Below are 10,368 nucleotides of genomic sequence, written 5' to 3'. Positions count from 1 at the left end.
AGGTAGACAATCTAGGTTGCATTAATTCAGTTAGACAATGTTGTCATTCAACAAAAATACACCAGAAATTCTACTGAGTCCATTCTTTTCTTTTCTTCTCCTTCCATCAACTTAGGTAATGTTTGTTCCCGGTAGGTTTTCGCTATTGTATTTAATGTAAGGCTCCCATACTTGTTCGAATATTTCAATATTATTTCTTAAACTATATGTTATTTTTTCTAATGGAATACATTTATTCATTTCTATATACCATTGTTGTATTTTCAAATTATCTTCCAATTTCCAGGTTGACATAATACATTTTTTTGCTACGGCTAGGGCTATCTTGACAAATCTTTTTTGTGCATCTTCCAAGTCAATTCCAAATTCTTTATTTTTTATGTTACTTAGGAGAAAGATCTCTGGATTCTTTGGTATATTGTTTTCTGTTATTTTATTTAATATCTGATTGAGATCATCCCAAAATTTTTCTACTCTCTCACATGTCCAGATTGCATGAATTGTTGTTCCCCTTTCTTTTTTACATCGAAAACATCTATCAGATACTGTTGGGTCCCATTTATTTAACTTTTGCGGTGTAATGTATAGTCTGTGTAACCAATTATATTGTATCATACGCAGCCTCGTATTTATTGTATTTCTCATCGTTCCAGAGCATAACTTCTCCCATGTTTCCTTTTTTATCTTTATATTTAAATCTTGTTCCCATTTTTGTTTAGTTTTACCATTTGTTTCCTCATTCTCCTTTTCTTGCAGTTTAATATACATATTTTTTATAAATCTTTTGATTAACATTGTATCTGTAATCACATATTCAAGGTTACTTCCCTCTGGTAAACTCAAGTTGCTTCCTAATTTATCTTTCAAGTAGGATCTCAGTTGGTAATATGCCAGCGCTGTATCTCCAGTTATATTGTACTTATCTCTCATTTGTTCAAAGGATAAGAATCTACTTCCTGAAAAACAATTTTCTATTCTTTTAATCCCTTTTTTTTCCCATTTTCTAAAGGCAAGGTTGTCTATTGTAAAAGGGAGTAGCTTATTTTGCGTCAATATTAGTTTTGGTATTTGGTAATTTATTTTATTTCTTTCTACATGAATCTTCTTCCATATATTGAGGAGATGGTGTAATACTGGAGAAGTTCTATGTTGTACCAATTTTTCGTCCCATTTATATAATATGTGTTCAGGTATCTTTTCCCCTATTTTATCTAATTCTAGTCTCGTCCAGTCTGGTTTTTCCCTTGTTTGATAAAAATCTGATAGGTACCTTAATTGTGCGGCTCTATAATAATTTTTGAAGTTTGGCAATTGTAAGCCTCCTTGTTTATACCATTCTGTTAATTTATCTAGTGCTATCCTCGGTTTCCCCCCTCTCCATAAAAATCTCCTTATTATTTTCTTTAACTCTTTGAAGAATTTTTCTGTCAGTTGTATTGGCAATGTCTGAAATAAGTATAGTATCCTTGGAAAAATGTTCATTTTAATACAGTTTATCCTTCCTATCAGTGTTAGTGGTAGCTCTTTCCAATGCTCTAAATCGTCCTGTAATTTTTTCATTAGTGGATTGTAATTGAGTTTATATAATTGGCCTAGATTTTTGTTTATTTGCACACCTAGGTATCTTATTGCCTGCGTTTGCCATCTGAATGGGGATTCCTCCTTAAATTTTGAGAAATCCGCGTTATTCATAGGCATTGCTTCACTTTTATTTACGTTTATCTTGTATCCCGACACTTCTCCATATTCCTTCAATTTCTTATATAGTTCTTTTATTGATAGTTCTGGTTCTGTTAAGTACACTATCACATCATCCGCAAACAGACTAATTTTATATTCCCTGTCTTTTATTTTTATTCCTTTTATATTATTATCTCTTCTTATCGATTCTGCTAGTGGTTCTATAGCTAGCGCAAACAATAATGGTGATAGTGGGCATCCCTGCCGCGTTGACCTGCTTAAGTTAAATTGCTTTGATACATGTCCATTTACTGTCACTTTCGCTAACGGTCCCTCATATAATGCTTTAATCCAATTAATAAACTTCTCCGGTAAACTGAATTTTTGCAATACTTTGAACAAGTAATTCCATTCTACTCTGTCGAAGGCCTTCTCTGCGTCTAAAGCAACTGCTACTGCCGGTGCTTTATTTCCTTCTACTGCATGAATTAAGTTAATAAATTTACAAATATTGTCTGTTGTGCGTCTTTTTTTGATAAATCCAGTTTGGTCTAAATTTACCATTTTCGGTACCTGTTCTGCTAATCTGTTCGCTAATAGTTTAGCTATTATCTTATAATCTGTGTTTAGCAGAGATATTGATCTATATGACGCTGGTGAGAGTGGATCTTTCCCTTGTTTTAGTATCACTGTAATTATTGCTGTTTTACATGAATCTGGTAAGTTTTGTGTCTCATCAATCTGGTTGATTACATCCAGGAGGGGCGGTATTATTAGGTCTTTAAATGTTTTGTAGAATTCTATTGGGAGTCCATCCTCTCCTGGTGTCTTATTATTTGGTAAATTTTTTATTATCTCTTGTATTTCTACTGTTCCAAATGGTTCTGTTAATTTATTTTGTTCCTCTATTTGTAGTTTTGGTAGTTCAATTTTAGTCAAAAATTCATCTATTTTCCCTTCTTTCCCTTCGTTTTCAGTTCGGTATAATTGTTCATAGAATTCTCTGAAGTTTTCCTTAATTTCTTTTGGATTATATGTAATTTGTTTGTCTTTTTTCCTTGTTGCCAATACCATTTTCTTAGTTTGCTCTGTCTTAAGCTGCCATGCTAAGATTTTGTGTGTTTTTTCACCTAGTTCATAATATTTCTGTTTTGTCTTCATTATATTCTTCTCCACCTTATATGTTTGTAATGTTTCATATTTTATTTTTTTATCCGCCAATTCTCTTCTTTTGGTTGTATCTTCCTTTATTGCTAATTTTTTTTCTATGTTTATTATTTCCCTTTCCAACTGCTCTGTTTCCTGATTATAGTCCTTCTTCATCTTGGTTGCATAACTTATTATTTGCCCTCTAATGAATGCTTTCATTGCGTCCCATAGTATAAACTTATCTTCCACTGATTCCGTATTTACTTCAAAGTACATTTTTAATTGTTTTTCAATAAATTCTCTAAAATCCTGTCTTTTAAGTAGCATGGGGTTTAATCTCCATCTATACATTCTTGGAGGGATGTCCTCTAGCTCTATTGCCAATAACAGGGGTGAGTGGTCCGATAATAGTCTAGCTTTATATTCCGTTTTCCTAACTCTCCCTTGAATGTGGGCTGATAACAGGAATAGGTCTATCCTTGAGTATGTTTTATGTCTAGTCGAGTAGTATGAGTATTCCTTTTCTTTTGGGTTTTGTTTCCTCCATATGTCCACAAGTTTCATTTCTTGCATTGATTTAATTATAAATTTGGTTACTTTGTTCTTCCTGTTAATTTTTTTCCCCGTTTTATCCATATTTGGATCCAAATTCAGATTGAAATCCCCTCCTATTAGTATGTTCCCTTGCGTATTAGCTACCTTCAAAAAGATATCTTGCATAAACTTTTGATCTTCTTCGTTAGGTGAATATATATTAAGTAGATTCCAAAGCTCTGAATATATCTGACATTTTATCATAACATATCTCCCTGCTGGATCTATTATTTCCTCTTCTATTTTAAATGGCACATTTTTGCTAATTAATATAGCCACTCCTCTTGCTTTTGAATTGTACGATGCTGCTGTTACATGTCCTACCCAATCTCTCTTTAATTTCTTGTGCTCCAATTCAGTTAAGTGTGTTTCTTGGACAAATGCTATATCTATTTTTTCCTTTTTCAGTAAATTTAGTAGTTTCTTCCTTTTAATTTGGTTATGTATTCCATTAATATTTAGAGTCATATAGTTCAGCGTAGCCATTTTATATTTTGTTTATCTTCTCTTTCCATTTTTCCATCATTACCTTTCCTCCTTTTCCATTTCTGTTTTCTTATTTTCAACTCTTTACCAGACAACATTCCTACAACATCCAACATTTTCCTTATTCTCCTATTTCTATCTTCTTTATCCCCAATCTCCCCTTCCCCTCCTGAGTTGCCCTTTATCCCTTGTCGGACAACCACATCTCCCCTCTCCATTTGGATTTGCGAATCCACTCGCAAGCGTCAACTGATTTTGCAGTGACCGCTCTTTTCCCCCACCCAGCCCCCCCCAGAAAAGATTTCGCTTTTTATATGTCACAAAGGTCACTCTTTTAATTCCCTCCTTATTCTCTCTATTCCATTACCTTCCCTTATTAATTCTTGTCTATACTCTCTGTGTTTTCCTCTAATTACAGATACTTTCACATATGCCCATTGTCTCTATTCACTCTTATACCTCTTTACCCGCATACATATCAATCGTGGTCATTTTTACCCTCCTTACCCGTCTTCATCCCTCAGTCTATTTTTGTCTTTACCCACATACATATCAATCGTGATCATTTTTGCTCTCATTACCCGTCTTCATCCCTCAGTCTATTTTTGTAATTGTTCTGCAAATTTTCGTGCTTCTTCTGGATCCAAGAATAGTCTGTTTTGTTGTCCTGGAATAAATATTTTCAATACCGCAGGATGCTTCAGTGTAAATTTATATCCTTTCTTCCATAAAATCGCTTTTGCTGTATTGAACTCTTTTCTCTTCTTTAGGAGTTCAAAGCTTATATCTGGATAAATGAAGATTTTTTGCCCTTTATACTCCAGTGGTTTGTTGCCCTCTCTTACTTTTTCCATTGTCTTCTCCAGTACCTTTTCTCTTGTAGTATATCTTAGGAATTTTACTACAATAGATCTTGGTTTTTGTTGTGGTTGTGGTTTAGGGGCCAATGCTCTATGTGCCCTTTCTATTTCCATTTCTTGCTGTAGTTCTGGACATCCTAGGGCCTTAGGGATCCATTCTTTTATAAACTCCCTCATATTCTTGCCTTCTTCATCTTCCTTAAGGCCCACTATCTTTATGTTATTTCTTCTGTTATAATTTTCCATTATATCTATTTTTTGAGCTAGTAATTCTTGTGTCTCTTTAGTTTTTTTATTAGATTCCTCCAATTTCTTTTTTAAGTCTTCTACCTCCATTTCTGCTGCTATTGCCCGTTCTTCCATCTTGTCCATTTTTTTCCCCATTTCTGTTAAGGTCATATCCATTTTATTTATTTTCTTTTCTGTGTTGTTTATTCTTCTTCTTAAATCATTGAATTCCTGTGTTTGCCATTCTTTAAATGACTCCATGTATCCTCTAACAAGAGCAAGTATATCCTTTACCTTGCCTTTCCCTTTATCTATTTCACTGTATTCTTCCTCTTCTTCTTCCTCTAGGTTGGCCATCTGTTGTTTTTTTGCTGCCCTTTCCTCTTCTTCTTTCTTGTTTCCATTGTCTTCTGTGGTCTCTTCTTGCTGCAGGTGTTCTGCAGCTGTCGTTGCCGGCTGTGGAGATCGACTCCCCAGCTGGTCCCCCCTCCCGTCGGTGTGTTTTTTTTCATGCGCGGTTGTGCACTTTTACTCGGCTCTGTGAGCCATTGTTGTAGTTCTTTTTCTACCGACCTGAGGTAGTGGGCTCCTCTCTCCACAGCGGGCCTCTTCGGACAGGTAAGGCCTTCACCTTTTTCCTCCGTTGTCTTCTCTTCCTCTCTTCTTTCTGTTGATTTTGATTTTTCTCCTTTTGTCTCCATCTTCTTTCCACCTTTATACTCACTTTTCTTTAACTTGTATTTCTGTGCCTTTGTATTTTCTCTTGTTTTTCCCGACTTTTCTGGAGAGGGCTGGAGTTCACCGTCCGGCCACTACTCCATCACGTGACTCCTCCCGTTTCAGCGCTAGTACTTGATGAAGCTTTTTTTCCCACCTAAAGTGCCTTTCTGAAGTGTAAAATTTGGCAGAGGCTGTTGAGTTAAGACTTTAACGTCAGCTAGATGACCTTCCACAGTAAGTTAGTAAGTGGATTTGCGAAAGTGTCTTGGTCCTGCCACCTGGAGGTGGATTTGGAAATGTCAACAAGGTGATTTTCACTCTTTGACAGGACTACTAAGTATCTAATTGACATTGTCTGGAAAAAAATGACGTATCACCTTGGATTTAGCAAACGGTGTACTGTTTACAATGTCTGGAATCTTTGCATTTAAACCAGTGGGTCTCGACCTTTTTCTTTTCACTCACATCCCACTTTAAGTCTTCCCTATGCCATCAGTGCTCTGTCATTGGTAAGGGATTGCTTAAGGTGGGATGTGGGTGGGAAGAAAAAGTTTAAAAACCACTGTTCTAATCATCCCTCATTGACTTGTTCTGTGCATGGTTTCAGAACTCCAAAGGGAATGGGCCAATGACAATTTTTCTCAAGCAAAATATTTCAGTAACAATTCTTCCCTTCCCACCCACATCCCACCTTAAGCAATCCCTTACTATTCACAGAGCACTGATGGATGGCATAGGGATTACTTAAAGAGGTATGTAAGTGGAAAGGAGAACCACTGGTTTAAACAATGTGTTAATTTTACGAGGGCTTTTGTTGCAAGATACAGAAAGGGGGTATATCTTTGTTACACTTATTGTTTGGTGATCTTTACACATAACCAGCAGATAGAAGCTGTGACCCTTCCTCCGGAACATCGTGTTAAGGTTGTCAGGCTGATGTTTGCAGTACGTTATGATGTAGTTGAACCTTTAGAACATCCATCTGTCTGATGAGTTATTAAGCTGAGCTCGTGTCTGCAGGCTCAGAAGGACTTAAGATCTTCAACCAATGAAGTGATCAGACTTGATCAGTACAACATTTATTTCTTGATCATTGTTGCTAATTATCATTTGCTCAGCACTGAACATGGGAGCTACTGGCACACAAATTGCATGCTATGTCGCCGTACAACAGTAAATACTTCAGTAGACCAGTTGATTCACGAGGAGAGTTCCACACAGGTTGGGGAGATTAAAAAGGAGCATTCTCGGTGCATGGCACTTTTACAGATCAATCAAATCGTGATTTATTGGCAGGAACAAATAAAAGGATTCAGGCAAAAGCAGAGCAGCCATTGTTGGTGCAGCCAGTGTGTGAGTGGTCCAGTGTAGGAGTGCAGAGTTAGAGGCTTTGGCGCAAGAGGGTTAGGGTGCGTTCCAGGTTCAGGTACGGTCAGGTTGATAGCTCTATACTGCTACTGGTCTCCTGGAGCTGGGGGGTGGGTGGGTGGTGATGATGGCTCGACACTGCTCCCGGTTGCCTGGAGCTGGAGGTCTCTGGGTGCTGTACACATAACCCATTGTCCTCCTTTCTCTTCCCTCCATCTTGGCCCTTCCTCTGCCCTCATCGAGCACTCAAGCTGGCTTCATCCTCAGACGACAAGAGGCTTCTGTTTGCTCCTTGGCTCTTCTCTTCCCTCTGCTTGCAGTGTTGGCTGCCAGTTTCTTCCCTGGCGATTTTTGGGCTTTCTTTTCTTCAGTGTCTGCCATTTTCCCTCTGCAGCTCCCTCCTCCATTGACTCTGGCTCATCGGGAAGGGTCTCCGGCTTCGTTGCTTGGGGCTTCCTTGCTCCCCATGGTCTTGGTCTTTACGGGGTCTCTGTTGAAATTGAGGTTGAAGGGGCGTTGACCCTTCCCCCCCCCCACCCCACCAGGGGTACTGATGTTGGCCATTTCCCCTCGTCATCTGTGCATAGGTGGCCACCTATGTGGTGGGGGGGGGGGGGTTGAATGGATGACCTTAAAGCTGCCCTCTCTCAGCTTTATTTTTACTTGCAGTTTCATGGTTGAGATTCCGAACGTGCACTTTGGCAAAAAGCTCCATCTCCACTGCAGCCATCTCAAGAGCAATGTCTCCAGCTGGGTATGGATGATCTGACAAAGGTAGCCCCACTAGCTAGAAACCAAGAAAGATCTTGGCATGGAAATGCATGAGAGTGCTGGAATCTGGAGCAACAAGGAATATGCTGGAGGAACTCTGGGTCGAGCAGCATCAGTGGGAGAGAAAGAATTGCTGACACTTCAGGCTGGAAGACTTCTTTGGGATGCATCAGCTCTTGGTGCGTGTCTACAGGTGCTGATGACGTTTCCTTCACAAGGATTCCAATGGTCTGCTTGATCTAAAGATGCTGGTGCTAACAGACCCGCTGTAGCGACAGTGTTTGCCACTGGTGTGGGCCCGTGGGGAGCGAAGATGCTCCTGCAGGGTCCAGCTGCCCAATTGACTGCCATCGGCTCCACATGGGCTTTCAGCGGCCCGTTTGTGGTTTTAGGTGAGATCCCATGATCTCAGGGTCTGCGCCCAAGATGGTGGCGCCTATTAATCGGCAGTAGCCATGAGGGGCTGCAGGCTCCGGGGAAGCGGAGGGCTGGAGCAGGGCATCAGAGGATGGGAAAATCACGCACTGTCTGAGAGGGAGAAGAGGAAGAGACGACCCACAGGACTGACCACGGAGGCGGACCAGCGAGGGGGGATCTGCATCGGGTTGCTGGCTTCTGGAGGCGAGGAATCCGTGAAATCTGCCGTCGGGAGGCTCGTGCCAGGCTGCGGACTGCTGGAGACTGGCTTGAACTGGCTGGAGGGTTACCAGGATGTAAGGTGATGCCGAGGGCGCTGAAGGGTCCCTGGCTGCATCGGAGGTTTGGATCTGGAGTTTGAGTTGCCAGTGGACACTGTGTGGCTGCGGAACCCCTGGAGGCGAATTTACAGACGCTCGGTGACTCAGGGGGGATGGGGGGTGGACAACTTTCTTTTGCTTCTCTCTGAATGTAGGAAATGTAAGAGGCGTCTGGGTAATTCCTGCCAGGGGCGAATCTGTCTGCCTTGCAGCAGGCAAAAAGGAATTTCATGTTTTATTATTATGATCATTAATTGAATCTTGTGAAACTATTCTCGAGGATTCACCATCTCATTAAACCACAGAAATGCCGGAGGAACTCATGCAGCGCCTACAAGAGGTAAAGATATATCACCAATGTTTTGGGCCTGAGCCCTCCTTCAAGGTGAGAAGGGCTCAGGCCTGAAACATCAGTAATATATCTTTACCTTCTCTGGATGCTGTAAGACTACTGAGTTCCTCCAGCATTTCTGCGCTCTTACTATGATCACAGAGCCTGCTAACTTTTGTGTTTCACGCCACCATCTCCTTTGTAGATTTAAAGCATTGGGGGCTGTGGACCCACCCTAGCTGTGGGGTTAGAAAAATAGAAATATAGGTGGAGTATGCCATTTGGCCCTTCAAGCCTACACCACCAATCAACATGATCATGGTTGATCAGTACCCGGTTTCTGCCTTCTCCCCATACCCCTTGATCCCCTTGGCCACAAGGGCCAAATCTAATCTACTCTTAAATATTAGCAAGAAACCGGCCTCAACTACTTCCTGTGGCAATGAATTCCACAGATCCACCACCCTCAGAGAAGAATTTTTTCCTCATCTCAGTCCAAAAACACTTCTCCCTTATCCTTATACTGTGACCCTGGTTTTAGTTTTTCCCAGCATTGGAAACAACCTACCTGTGTCTAGTCTGTCTAATCCCTTAAGAATTTTATATGTTTCTATAAGATCCCCCCCCTTAATCTTCTAAGCCTAGTCTATCTAACCTTTCTTCAAATGCAAGTCCTTCCATCTGGTATCAGCCTAGTGAACCTCCCCTGCAACCCCTCCAAGGCAAGGATATCCTTCCTCAGATAAGGGGACCAAAACTCCACGCAGTACTCCAGGTGTGGTCTCACCAAGGCCCTGTACAGCTGCAGCAGGATCTCAAATCCTCTCGCTATGAACGCCAACATACCATTCGCCCTCCTCACCGCCTGCTGCACCTGCACGCCCACTTTCAACAACTGATGCACAGCAACGCCCAAGTTTCTCTGCATCTCCCCTTTTCCTAAACAGATACCATTTAGATAATAGTCCTCTTTCCTGTTCTTACCTCCAAAGTGGATAACCTCGCATTTATCCACATTATATTGCATCTTCCACGTCTTGGCCCACTCACCTAACTTGTCCAAATCACTCTGTACCCTCCTAGAGTCCTCAACACAGCCAACCCTGCTACCCAACTTCATGTCATCTGCAAATTTTGAGATATTGGTATCTTTTCCCACATCTAAATTGTTGATATATATTGTAAACAAATGAGGCCCCAGCACGGATCCCTGCTGTGCCCCACTAGTCACTGGCTGCCATTCCGAAAAGAACCCATTTATACCTACTCTTTGCTTCCTGTCCATCAACCAATCCTCTATCCACATTAATACCATACCTCCCATACCATGTTTTTCAAGTTTGTACGCTAGTCTTCTGCGCAAATCCTTATCAAATGCCTAAAGTCTAGATGTCCCACATCCAGATTCCCCCCCCCCCCCCCAGCCCATCCATTCTACTGGTTA

The sequence above is a fragment of the Narcine bancroftii genome, chromosome 6, assembly GCF_036971445.1.
Source record: "Narcine bancroftii isolate sNarBan1 chromosome 6, sNarBan1.hap1, whole genome shotgun sequence".
Lineage (NCBI taxonomy): Eukaryota > Metazoa > Chordata > Chondrichthyes > Torpediniformes > Narcinidae > Narcine > Narcine bancroftii.
The sequence above is the reverse complement of the archived record's forward strand: the minus strand, read 5'-3'. Positions refer to the sequence as shown.